This window comes from Rhipicephalus microplus, chromosome 4 (genome assembly GCF_043290135.1).
Source record: "Rhipicephalus microplus isolate Deutch F79 chromosome 4, USDA_Rmic, whole genome shotgun sequence".
Taxonomy (NCBI): domain Eukaryota; kingdom Metazoa; phylum Arthropoda; class Arachnida; order Ixodida; family Ixodidae; genus Rhipicephalus; species Rhipicephalus microplus.
The window spans coordinates 93,305,550-93,320,037 of NC_134703.1; positions in this window are offsets into that span (position 1 = coordinate 93,305,550).

Sequence of the window (14,488 nt, forward strand, 5' to 3'; positions counted from 1 at the left end):
CGCAAAACACATTTCGCAGTTTCCTGAACAGAACAACTTACTATACTCATTCCAGCATGGCTTCTGAGCTGGACTATCAGCCATTATCCAAATAATTGAAGTTGTTCACAGTTTTGCGGCAGCTTTAGATAATAGACAACAAATTGACGTCAATAGTATAGACTTTGCAAATGCTTTCGATGAGTGAGAAATGATAAGCAAACTTTTTAGCTTCGAAAAATTGGTATTAATGGAACACTAGTGGCTTGTATAAAGAAATACTTGAGTGATCCAACGCGTAAAGCACGTTTAAATGACAGTTCGTCATGTCCACTCCAAGTATTTACAGGTGTTCCTCAGGGTTCGGTATTGGGCCCTTTGTTATTTCTTATATTTATCAACAATATCTTTTCAGTGGCTGAACACCCGGTGTGACTAAAACGTTTTGCAGTTGATGGCCTAATTGATTCTACTATAGCTAGCAAGCACAATCAAGTTAAAATTAGTCATTGTTTAAAAAAAATCTGCCAATGGTGTAAATAATGCAGTATGAAATTAAACTATGAAAAATCTACATACACACATATGACTCAAAAACACGCGTTATGCCCGTTCAATATTGTATGGACAGGTATTTACTCCTCCAGGCTACCCAATTAAATATTCAGGAGTGACTCTTACGCAAAATTTGGCATGACATACACACAGACAACGTGCACGTGCTTGAAAGCGAGCTAGAGACTAGAAAAACTACCTCAATCTAGGTGAGATATAAAACTTGTGGCTTACAAAACCTTCGTTAGACCACTAATAGAATATGCCTCAGTCGTGTCAAGTCTTCATCAACATAGCCTGAAAACAAAATTAAAAAAACGTTCAACGCTGTGCCTTTCACTTCATCTGCATGAATTACCGCCGGTTAGATACTGCCACGCAGATGTTGGAGTCCTGTGAACTGGTATCACTTGAGGAACGAAGACAAAATAACCGGTTTGAAGATTTTGTCAAGATACTGCGAGGACAGCTAAAAATTAACAAAGATATGTAATTAAAAGTGCCAGGGAAACAAAGCAGTCAGATTAATCACGACTGTCTTTTAGTGTCATACTTTGTCGTAGTGATGTGTTTCGTTTTCTTTTTTGCAGCTGTGATTGAGCTTTTAAATGAATGAATGAATGAATGAATGAACAGATTTTATTTCTGGAGAGATACAGAAAAAGCAAGCGAAGTTAAAGGCCATTTGGCCTGACGTGGCTTTGCTACGCGAAATGATAAAAGTTCAACAAACAGTGCTATATTGAATAATAATTATAACAATACAAGGAGCAGCATAATAACAGAACACAGAAATAGCATAAAAGCAAAAATAGGTGACATATAAATACAAAAAATAGGCTGCATAGACAAACAGAATCAGACATCGAGGCTCTTTTCAATACATATCCAAAAAGACACATACTTACATATTGTTAAATTCATATAATACACTCATATCTTCATAACATATATCTGTCCATATGTACATACATACTACTGTATATACACGCATTTTGTATCTAAAAGTCAGAGTATATGTGCCAGAAGTTTATTGGAAATATGATGTTTACTCAATTATTGAGAAGATGTTTTATGTGATATTTGATTTGCGTTAATAAGAGGTTAAAATTTATTTGTTCACCTAAATGATTTATAAGCTGTGGGGCGCGGTATGCAATTAGGGTTCTACCATATCCAGTCCTAGTAGCAAGAACGCGAATTCGTTGCCTACAGAGCGAGTTTTTGACTGCGCCTTCCTGTGCCGTAATAGTGTGGAGTTTATTTTTATAAATGTAAAGTAATAGCTTATATTCATACACCCGTCTTGCTTTGAGTATACCATGTTTTATTAATAGTGGACCGCTAGGCACCTCCCTTGTGTTGCCATAATAATCATCAAATACGCGGAGAACTTTTTTCTGTAAGATTTCTAGTTTATTTAAATTTTTTTCACTTGTAGTGTCCGATACTAGCGTACTATATTTCAAACGCGAATAAAAAAGAGCGTAGTGTATCTTTCTTTAGCCAAATTGGTATAAGTGGATTTATTTTAAATATACACCCAACAGTCTTACTTAGTTCGGATGCGAGACTATCAACATTGGTATTCCAAGACAAATATTCTTGGAACCACACTCCGAGGAAGTTTTGTGATTTAACCTGCTCCAGCCTTTGCTTTTTGAAAAAAGATGTTAATGTCATCGTCGTAGGGCTTGTTGATAGGCTGGCATACTATGTACTTACTTTTAGATATATTAAGCATGAGCTTAGTTTGATGAAGCCATTTTTCTAATTTGAGAAAGTAATCATTTACTTCAGTTTCAAGCTGCATGAGTATTCAACCTGTAAAGAATATGTTGGTGTCGTCAGCGTAAATTAATTTTGGGGATCGTGGAATGTCACACAAATCATTAATTTATGTTATAAATAGTAATGGTCCAAGGATTGAACCCTACGGTACACCATTTTTTACAGTTTTTATTGGGGAAACAAGGTTACGCACCTTAACATATCGTTTTCTTTCGGTAAGATAACTGTGTGTTAGTTTATCTGCCACGCCCCTTACACCATAATCATGCAACTTAGATATCAGAATATCATGTTTGACTGTGTCAAAGGCCATCTTCAAGTCAATGAAAAGACCTATGGTGTAGGTTATGTTTTCCTTGTTTTTTTAAATATCGCCTCTTTCGTATCTAATAGCGCCGACTCCGTAGACTTAGCTTTTTGAAACCCATACTGTGCTTTATTGATTATCAGGTGCTTAGTGAAAAAGCATTCAAGTCTGGAGTGTATTTTACCTTCAAGAACTTTGTAGAGTACCGGTAGAACCGATATCGCATTTCAATATCGGTAGAACCGATATTGAAATGCGTTGCCAGGCACTGTAGTAAATGCAAGCGATATTTGCCAATTCGAAAAGTTGTTGGACATGTAGTTGAGTGATTCAGCTGCCAAATGATAAACCTGCATGTTTTCTTTATTTGTGTTTCTTTGTTTTCTTTTTCTCCCAGCTGTAATTATGCCTTGAAATGCGTATCTAGACTTTGCTGTAAATGCAGGCAGTGTTTGCTGAATCGGTAAAACGTTGCACATGCATTAATTGATTGCCATGTCACCTTACATCGCTCTATATTGGTTGGTTTGTATTTGATTGCACCCTCCCCGTGAGATCCTTCAAGAAGGGATTGACAGTATTATGAAATAAATAAATGAATAAATAAATACATTTATTGCTCCTTTACTGTTTCGGCGTTGTACGCGTTGACAAGAGATTTTTTTAAATGGGGGCTCGACGTGTTTTGGGGATTCATGGTTTTGTTTACGTTAGTTCTGTGCGGCAATGTTACGGGATGCATGCCTGTGTAAGGTCCCGCGCTGCCAAAATAGACACGTATTGTTCTGTGCAAGGAGGAAGAAAGTTTAAGCGGAAAGACAGGGAGGTTAGCCAGTTCTTAGACCGGCTGGCTACCCTGTGCTGGGGAAAGGGGTGAGGGGAATGATAGATGTTAAAAAGAAATGTTGCGAAGAGAGGGAGAAATTACAAAAAAAATGCGACAGAGGAAAGACAACATCAAAGAGTATAAGACACTAAAGTCTGTCTCTGAGGCCAGTTGTCCGCAAAAAGCGCAGCAAAGCTTTCAAAGCCTTCTGGGCTGAGGATGGGCTTGGCCAATGACCCAGAATCCTTTGTTCCGACAAAAGCCGATTGTCAAGTCTATCCAGAGCTGCAGTGAGTTCTTGTCTTTGCACGTTGAAATAGGTGCACTCACACAGAAGGTGCGCGATGGTTTCTTCGCAACTGCAGTAAGTGCATGTCGGAGAGCTGGCCATTCCGATGAGATAAGAGTATGCGTTCGTGAAGGCCACTCCAAGCCACAGGCGGCATAGAAGAGTCTCCTCAGCTCGAGATATCCTTGGGGGAAGACGAAACTGCAGATCGGGATCCAAGTTATGCAGGCGCGCATTTGTGAAGTCTGTCGAGTTCCACTGTACCAGTGTGAGGTCACGTGCAAGCGAACGAAGTCTTGTAGCTGCGTCGGTTCTTGAGAACGGGATGGCTGTGTATTGGGTACCATCGTGTGCAGATCTAGCGGCCTCATCTGCGCGGTCATTGCCATATATACCGCAATGACCTGGTATCCACTGATACACTATGCTGTGCTGTTTTTCGGTTGCTTGGTGATGAAGAAGCCTTATTTCAGCTACTAACTGTTCATTAGGTCCATGGCGAAAGGGTGATATAAGACATTGAAGAGATGCCTTCGAGTCCGAGAAGATCGACCAAATTCCCGAAGGTTCTTTCACTATAAACTCCAGAGCTGCACGAATGGCTGCAAGTTCTGCAGCTGTCGACGACGTCAAATGCGATGTCATGAATTTAATTGTGATGTTCCTCGCGGGAATAACCACCGCCCCTGCAGAGCTTACTGAAGACACCGAGCCATCCGTGTAAATGTGAAGGCGTTCGTTGTGCTTCTCTTGCAGGAAAAGTAATGTGGCCTGTTTCAGGGCTAGATGCGACGACTTTTTTCTTATTTTGGATGCCAGGAATTGTAAGAAGGGCTTTGAGTGGGTGCAAGACTGACTGCTTTCAAAAGCTATAAAGCTTTGTATCCAAATCACTTTAAATTCAGCTGTAGATGATAAATGTCACCAGGAGCATAGTGAAGGTAACGAAAATACGTTTCTAGAGAAAACTACTTTCTTCTCTAAATACTAGAGGTAGCGGCTTAAAGATGGCACTCTCGCATTAAGAATAAACGGTCTCTTTCAATCCATGACAATGGTATTTTCCTAAATTCTTTCTCCTCTTCTTTTCCATTCGAGTGCTATAGTGCCGATCTCGAATCGCGTTCCCATAGAGTCACCTGCATGCAGTAAGATATGTCCTTCTTTACGAAGCTTTGCTGTGCGCCTATGTTGTCTTTCCTATATACTATGCCCAGCTGGTTGAAAAAAGGGGTCTTGAGTGCTCAAGACAGTTCAGCACGCGAAGTGGACATTGAAAAACACTGTTTCTCAAGAACTTTTTATTTAAATACGTTGCGTAAGCAGATATATAGGACAGATCAAAGAATGTATATATACAATACAGTCATTCAGGAACAACAAAATCATAAACTAAGAAGGAAAAAAAACTTTCTATTGCTACACTTCATCAAGAGTCCGCAGCGTAAAGCCCCCCCATGGTTTGTAGGACTGGAAAGCAGCATTACAACATCGCAATTTTGTAACGTGATCGGAAACGTATAGCTGCGAACTGGTATGAGCTTCGCATAAACGGGCGCGTGGTTTTTTATATCCATGACTGAGCAAGCTGACCCTTGCAATCCTCATATTTCTAAAATGGTGCTTGATACGTGAGGTCCTTTTGATTTTCGCTACAATTATTGTAAAGAATAAACTCAACTATAATAAAAGGTGCAAACGGGAAGCTTTTTTTAGCTTTATTGACAAATGTGTTCAGGTAAGACTCACTTTTTTTCTGAAATAAATTATTTTTATTACAATAAGGAATACAGATGAAGCCTCTCAGAGCCAAGAAACTCTAGTTATGGGTGTATCCCTTGCATGGTGGAGTAACGTGTACCGATGAGGCTAATTTTAAATAACTATTGTGACGCCAATCTTCTCGACGACGTCGGCCATGCCATTTGTTTTTAGTGCCGGTACACCAACAAGTATTGATGTCGATATATGCTAGCTAGAGTGACGTTCCCTCTTTAACGATTGCTCATCAATTTGCAAAAATGAGCTACATCATACTTGAAAGACTTTAACATCATAAATTCCTAAAATATCAAACGAATGCTCTTCAGGTGAAGACACTACCACACGAGGATATCCTTCGAATCTACCTTTCCCTTACGCGTCTTACTGCCCCTATGCTTGCTCTCTAATATAAAAGTAAGATATGATAACAAAAAAGCAGGCATTGGTTTGTCTTGTAAGCGGTGTTCGAAGACGAGGCCATCGTCCCACGGCAGTCATTCGATGCGTCTTGGGCAACCATTTTGCTCTCAAGTAGGGTTAGGCAAAGGCATGAACATTGTATGCAAAAAGGGTGAGTGAAAGAGAATGGGTAAGAAGGAAAGCGGGCGGACTGCTGAGACTGAAACAAGGGCTAGGGAGAACAGTGGTTGGTTAGTGCCACGGCTGGAAGAAAATAACTGAGATATGTGGTGGTGCTGAGATAATGCGTGGATGAGAATGACGGGTGGTAGTGGAACGGGTTTCCGACTTGCAGCAACCGCCGCTGCCTCGTACTAGCACAAGCTACGGCAAAGCACAAAGAGCAAGGCATGATGGTGGTAGAATGATAAGAAGGAGCAGTAGCCATGGCAAGCAGTAAACTAGGCTTGCAATAAAATGAAGAACTGGGCATAGTACGTGTGCCCACACTATAACTTTCACTCGCAGTGCACCGCACGTCCAACAAACCAACAAGCTAAATGATGCCACTTCCTGTACGTCCCCGTCTTGCATACATCCCGCAGTATTCTAGCTGACACATGAGATGGTACACGACACAAAGAATGAAGAATAACTGTCTTGCAAAATGCAGCGAAATTATGCTAAATATGTGCCGTCTTTACTAACGGTGCTCCGTGTAGAGAAGAGTAGCCCTGTTTTATTAGATCGTCACAAGAGTTACTCTTTCCAATAATTTTTCTACTAGGGCACTGCGGATTGTGAGTTTCACCGTGAGTGTATGTGTGCGCGTGTTATAAGAAAAAGTAGTCCGTCAATTGAATACACCTTCTTGTTCCCAATTTTCCAGAGCTCCAGCACAAATAGCGTGAATCCGGATTCATTGAGCAGTGAGCACACCCTCTTTCTCACCCCATGAGTTCTTCGCCGTTTGCTTATGCTCATTTATGGAGCCTAATAAGTCGGGGATTTTCACATGCTCCCCATCTGTGACTCCTCTCCTTTTTCACCAAAAGCGAAGCCAAGTTTGTTTTCACTCGTTTTTTGTTGCTGGTCCTCTTACACCGTGGTGCGCCTTTTTTATACAGAAAGCAGTGCCTCCTGTGAACGCCACTCTCTGCCTTTCTCAGGTGCTTTCCTCTACGTGGGAACTGAAACTGTGCAGGAATCACATTGTTTTTTTGTATGGGTCTAGAAATGAAAATGCAGAACAGGGAGGAGGGGGTATACCTTGTAGGCGTTGAGAGTTTCACTGTCACTGTTTTCTGCTTTGAAATAACTTTTAATTCTGAAAGTTGAACGTTTTTTATGAGTGAATGGTCATTCTTACTGCAATGTACCGTTAGCCTGTACAGGAGCTTGACATGATTCTAATGAATTTTAGAAGACAATGCGTGCAAACACGCACACCAGAAAATAGTCATGACGCCATAAGACATCCTCTTTCCTATCTCCATGTTTGCAGGCACTGTTCTTTATAAATATTATTTTCAAACTTGGTCAGTCCTCCTTTATTCCAAGCGATGCGAATGTATTGCTACAATGAGTTTCTGCGTTTTATAAACGTTTATTTGACAAAATTCATATGATGTGCACAAGAGTAGTCTAAGAAATTTTTATTTACAACTGGCTTGTGGTGAGTGCACAGAAGCGGCGTTAACAGCGTTCTTTTTTTTCGAAAAATTATTTACGACCCAGTGGATGTGCTTTTTTGCTATTACATTTTTGAACGCTCTACACCAGCTTATCAAGCCATTGTTGCGAACCTAATTTGCTAGTAACTAGGAGCTAAAAGACTTGATAGGCACTGCTTGCATTAAAGCCAGCCAGTTTTCCTAAAACCTTTTGTCTAGAAACACAAAAGCCTAGCAGTTCTGCAGCTGATAAGAACAATGAGTTCGTGGGGCTTCAGAAAATAAATAAAAACTTACAAATAAAGATGTTTTGATGTTTACGAGCTAGTAGGCTACATACCCGTTCCGACGGAGCGTGTTCGTTTTGAAGATGGAAAAAGAAGGCTCTCGTCATGTGCATACATTGTTAAGTTAGCCTAAGGATGTGTTATCTTGGAGTTGCATGTGAACAATGAAAATATCTCTCCGTTTGGTAGAGTCCTTACCTTTTTAATACATCATAATAGTATTGCAATTAGGTATTTTTCACGTCTTTTAAACACTAAAAAGACAAAAAAGTGAAAAACTTTATATTCGAAGTCTTATGAGACAAAACTAGCAGCAAGAAAATACGGGTTTTTAGTTAACACGTTCCTTTATTTCAGACCTTTTTGTCTCCCTTCGCATTCCTAGACGGTTTTAGAAGCAGGTGGTTGTATTTGAGAGACAGCCAACAATGAAGACGCTTCCTTACCGGGACAGTACAGTATTCGAGGCATTTTGTAATCACTACGAAATAATTGGAATAACGCCAACCAAGAAACTTTCGCTTTACTTTTTTTGCAGGACATGCTCTGCAAAGGAGTGCAATTTGCGTCGCTTCCAGACGAATACAAAGCTATGTCCTGCGATGGGGAAATATTTCGACCCTACGGTCACAGGGCAGTACAAGCATTGTGACAAGGTCGCAGACATCTACCACATGGTGTAGGCCTGCCAAGGTAGCACGGTCATTACTCCTAACCCAAACCCTAGGCAAGCGGACAGGGAGGCGGCCCTGCGCGGCTGCTCAGACCTTCACGCCCAGCAGGCCTTGGTCCAGAAAGCCAGGACAACGGCTTTAGCCAATGGGGTCCCGGAATAGAGTTTCCCCCTACTCTGCAGAGACATTTAAAGAGGCCCTACACCTCTTTTTTTGTATATAAATGGTTTTCACTAACACCACCACCGAAGGGCGATTTCGACGAGCAAACGACGCAAACACATACAACTACAACTATATACACAAGGTCTACAAAAAAGAGGCGTGGATCATCGACAGAAGCTTTCACTGCAGCTGATCCTTAGCGCCATTGTTTTGTCACGTATGATAAGAGTGAAATGAGATCCAATGAAAAAGAATACTTTGATCTGTAGCACTCTTTTCGGATTCTGCTTTATTGAGGGGAAATTGCAAGCGCAGCTTGCATACTATACGATGGAAGCCTTCCTCAATTCGCTTTTTTTTGCAGGTATTGTCCACTATAATGCTGCAATACCATCCTAAACAAATAGCTTAATCCCTCTATTCGAAACTTCTGCGCGTTTAACAGGTCAATCAAAATGCGTAACTCGCCCGCGTTCAGTGTTTGGTACAGAAACTCTAGAAGAGGACTTTTTAGCGACTTTACAAGAGGCTGAGCGAAAAGCAGACTCACCTTACACGCTGAGAACGAGTGTATTCCCTCCTGGCTGCTGCACTGCGATAGACGTATTTTCATCTGCTAATATGTTACGTCGGTCGTGCAATACTCATAGCACCGGAAGAAAAGAAACGCGTAAATATGAACGTTATAAAGCACTTTTTAAATTATGCATCATAATGAAGTAACGAACATTTGAAATATAAAGGTGGTATGAGTCTTTTCGCGTTCGGCGGTGGCTGCTGCACATTATAGGGCGACTCGAACCATTTACACCCTGCCATGCTCCGAGAAATATCGAAACCAAGCAGCAGTGATTTCATGAAGCAGCCTAGTCAAGCAATGTTTCTCTTCAAAATGGGACGCGAGTACCAATCATGGCATGGACAAGCTACTGCACTAAAATGTTTCGGAGCTGGGAGAAAGAGAGACAGTGAGCTACATGTAGGTATTGATATATGCACGCACAAGTGGCGAAGTTAGGACCTTCACCTCACTAATGAGAGAAGATACATTTAGCTTAGCCTTGCATTAGGCCTTTACGTAATTCTTTACAGAACACCTGAAGTTCTGCTTGCATGAGGAAGACCCATCGCTATTGTCAATATCTGAGGCGCGTAATTGAGAAAATTAGACGTTGACATTGCTTGCATTGTTTTCACTGACGTGATAGAAATCCATGTGTTTTCACGCTAAGATGGCTCACAGCTGGTATTGTGCAAAAGCAAAAAAAAACGTCATCTGCCAATAAACAAAACCACGAGTTGCATGTGAAGCATTGCATGGGTCTACCTAAAGTTTCGATTTTCATGAACCGCTTGGCCCATGTTAACGCATCGTTGCGAGTAGAGCACTCCATGAATTTCCTGCACTTTTGGTTCATCGTCATGCCACGCTGGAGCACGTGCGTTCAGAATCTGCAGGATCCGCGTCCGCAGAATCTCGTATCCCGACGCCATCACGTGATTGCTGAAAAAGTGTAAAGGGCACAGGCTACAGCGTCTTACACAGCCACTTACGCAGGCCCGAACGCACTAGCGCGAATACAATGCCCTGGTTCATCTCTGCGTCTGCAGAATCTCGTTCTCTTACGCATTCACATGATTACTTGAAGAGACCACAACGTCTTACCAGATGTTTACACTGTCTGTAACGCGCTATCACGTGAGTTTATGCGGACAGTGCTTGGGCCAGCTGCTGCTCATGCGCATTGAAGATGGTCACGCCACACACCGAATCGAACTCTCTATCAGTGCTTCGCCTTTAATAAGCAGCCACGCAATGAAGCAACGCGAGAGAAGGCATACCTATTAAAGACAATAGTCTTTCTTGGGGACCTTCGACGGAAAAAAATTGCCCGCAGCTTCCCTCGGGGGAACACTGAGGAGGATGCGGAGCATATAATTGGTTAACGGGGTGTTAAAGTGCGTCTTACTTGGGTCGATGGCTAAATTGGTTAACGTGGTTGTGAAATGGGGTGTTAAATTGCGACTTACTTGGGTCGATGGCTAAATTGGTTAACGTGGTTGTAGGAGGGGGTGTTAAATGTGTGAACACGTACACACGTATGCGAAAGGGCGGCGCTGGTCGAAGGGACGTCGATCATTGTGTTTGTGGATTCGTTGGAATTCATTTCACCGCGACCTTGGACGTCGACGCGCCGTACAAACCAACCGACGAGTGGCAACTGAGCGAGCGAGCGCCGACCTTGAGTATATATACAGCGCGACGGCGCATGCACTGCCAGCTGTTGAATGTTCTCGAAGCGCGACAGCGCATGCGCGTCCACTGGAGAATCAGGAGAATTGTAGAATGTTCTCGAAGGGGAGAAGCGCGCGCGGCACAGATGGTGGGTGACGGTGCATGCGCGCGTCAGCTGTCGAATGTTCGAGAAGGGGGAGAAGCGCAACGGCGCATGCGCGCGCGTCAGCTGCCGATGTTCTCGAAGCGCGACGGCGCATGCGCGCGCGTCAGCTGCCGATGTTCTCGAAGCGTGACGGCGCATGCGCGCTACATTATACAGCTAGCGAATGTTCGTGAAGAGGAGAAGCGCACGCGGTGTGTAGAGGACGAAGGGTGCACAGATGGTGGAGGAGTGAAGCGCGCGCGGTGTGTAGAGGAGGAAGGGATGCACAGATGGTAGAAGAAGAAGGAGGAAGCTTGCGGACGGCGCCGCACTACAAGCCTCGAGTATTAGATGCTCCGCATCTAAAACTCCCAAGCATTTCCCCGAGGGTGAACATGGTTAAGTGCGAATGCACGGGGTGATGCTATAAGGGGGAGTAAAATTAAAATCCGTTGGCATTCGCCAGTGAGTTAACGTAAACTCCCCCGTGTGTTCACATTGCGATTCCCAGGAACCATTAGACCCTCTCGGGAAATCTTGGTGAGTTTACGCGTATATGTGAGAGTAAATTTGCACTATAATGATGTTTATGTCTGCGACCCGCTTCGCCCGCTTGCGCTCGGCATCACGGGCCCTTCGCTGCGCTGCCTTGTCTTCAACCGGCGCGACATCTTCAATGACACGTGCAATGCTCGCATTCGATTGCGTTGTACTCGTTGTTGGATGTATCGCAGTCGATGTTGATGCCTGTGATGGATCCTTACCTATGGCGACTTGCCGATCTCGAGCAAGTCGTGGCTGCACGGGTGCGCGCAGCCACGGAGCGAAGGGCGGAGCGCGCTCAATCACGTGGTGTGTGACGTCGCTGCGCCGTTGCTACAGACGCTCCTCTCCGCTCCTCGTGCCGTTGCTAGGGGAGAGGAGGAGGCGCACTGCAGACGGCGGATTCAGGGTCGCTTATAAAGTGCATTTGCACTTAAAATTTTGGTCTGTCTGTCTACCTGCTTGCCTGTCTGTACATTTGTCTGATTGTCCGCCCTAACGATACCTCAAACGGCATCAAACGGCCAACCCCATCCACAGCGCCCACCAATATTGCTCAAGGTTTAGCGTTCATAGTTGTGCGATTGTCAATTAAAAAGCAATTATTGCGCATATCTGAGGCGTCACAACAACGCTTCGGTGTTTTTTATGTCTGCCTTTACACTAGAAGAGGCACACACAAGTAACTCTAAGGAATGTAGCGTTTAATCGCGCTGCGCTCACAGTGAAACGCGTTGCTCAAAAAATTGTTTCCAACGCCTTGCTGCGAAGCATAGCCTACGCGCAACGAAGGACCCACCCGTCAGTGCCGGCGGTAGCACCGGAGTCAGTGAACAGGCTCTGCCGGATGGATGGATGGATGGATGCTATGAGCGTCCCCTTTATAACGGGGTGGTGACAAGTATGCCACCAGGCTCGACAAAAAAAAAACTTTTTTTCTTTTTTGATGTTGGCCTAATGCCTCTACTTCGATAAATTCTATCTTAATGGAAAAAAAGGTAAATTTCAGCTTAAGTTCTCTGCCATTTACGGCACACTGTCCATATTTTATTTTTTCAATATTTATTTTTGTCCTTTCTCTCTAATTTTCTGCCACCAATACTCTAACCGTCTCTTACTTATTTCAATCGCGGGTGTGTTCAGCTTTCCATTGTTGTCCCTAAAACCCAAGGCTTCCTGTAGGCTCGTGCCCAAACGTACACCTGGGTGGATATCTCCACATTCAATCAGAACATGCTCCGCCATTTCCTTATCTTTCCCGCAGCATGTGCATTGTTCTTCTTCTTTACTGAATCTTGCTTTATAACTACGCGTTTATAACTGCCGGTTCTGGGAAGGCAGCACCACCTGGTGGTGATTGCGGGAACTCAGCCTGACGGTCGGCTCCCTTTGATCCCGGCGGCAAAGCGCAGGCACAGAAAATAAAGGAGGCTACGTGCGAAGTCACGGTGATGGCACCTGCCCGTCGCTTTGCGTTCTACACCTTATCACCTCCGAGACTGGCGCGCACCTTTCTCCGCAGGCTACACGCCTTCGTTTTTGAAGATAACTGTCATATGGCACTTGCGTATAATGTGCCTAGATGCGCTCGTTCGCCTCCGCCACAGGCTCGAGGCACTCTAACGCAACGCCTGCAGAAGACCATTCCCCAATTTTCTTGTGCAGAACTTCAAATAAACGTTTTGTTCACTCTCGCCAAACGCAAGACTATCGTCTTTCGACGATATTTATAGTGTAACATGTAGATTCGGGCTAATTTTTTAGTCCGTTGCTCCTTTATTCATTATTTAGTAGCACCGCTGTAAGGTGAAAACGAAGCGAAAGATTCCACGTACAACATGTCGCGAATCACTACATACCGAGTACTGAAGTTCAGAAAACGTGATAGCGCGAAGCTTTCTTATGTGCTATCGAGCATTTTCTCTCTCTATGTACCTCTATCACTCCTTTTTTTTTCTGTGGTCCTTCAACTCTGCGCCGGACAGACTGGTTGATTAATGCGTTACTGATGAGTCCTTCTCCTTCGAGGCCTTAGCCACGTTTGCAATAGGTTATTCATAGCCGGATTCTATACAATGCAGGCATCTGAATGTTTCCAAGATGTTTCGCAGCAAATATGCGGATGGGCGTTGATTTCTCAGCAGTGGCTTCTCCTTTCTTCTGTTCGTCTCGGAATCACAACGCTTTTCTGTCTAGCAGCAATCATTTTGGCATTCATTAGCCTAAAACACCTCAAACGTTGCCTAAATAATTCTACCAAACATTTCAATACATAGAAGCCATGTTATTGGCGTGGTGAACTGTATTCAACTTATGCGCTTAGTTGACACTGATTACGCCCCCCCCTCCAAAAAAGAGCGAATCGTATTTGCTTTTCGCCGTCAAGTTGGGACTATAAGCGCAAATTTCGTGCCAAATGCTGCCATTGTATGGTAGTACTACTGTACCCTTAAATATGGAAAAAGTTCGAAACATTGTTTCTGGCAGAGCAGAGTAAATTATTTGGTAACAAAATTCCACTTCGTGAGATTAAAAAGCAGCTATGCTCTAAACCCTAGAACCTGATAGATGTGGATTCTTTTAAGCATCCCATTTTTCCGCGTATGGTGACAGCAACTTCACAGAGGAATTCACGCATGCCACCACTGAAAAGCGAGAACACTGACTTTATTCGATTGTTAGCGTGGCGTGGAGACACCGCTACAATACAGAGGTTTAATTTAAGCGACGCTCGTTTGCGGTTAGCTCATTTCGAAATCAAGGCAACAAATGGGAACAGCCAAATCTGTCTACTCTGATGCAAAGGACATGAAGCTGCTAAAGCTAAAATACTCTCAGCACATCATGCAAGGACG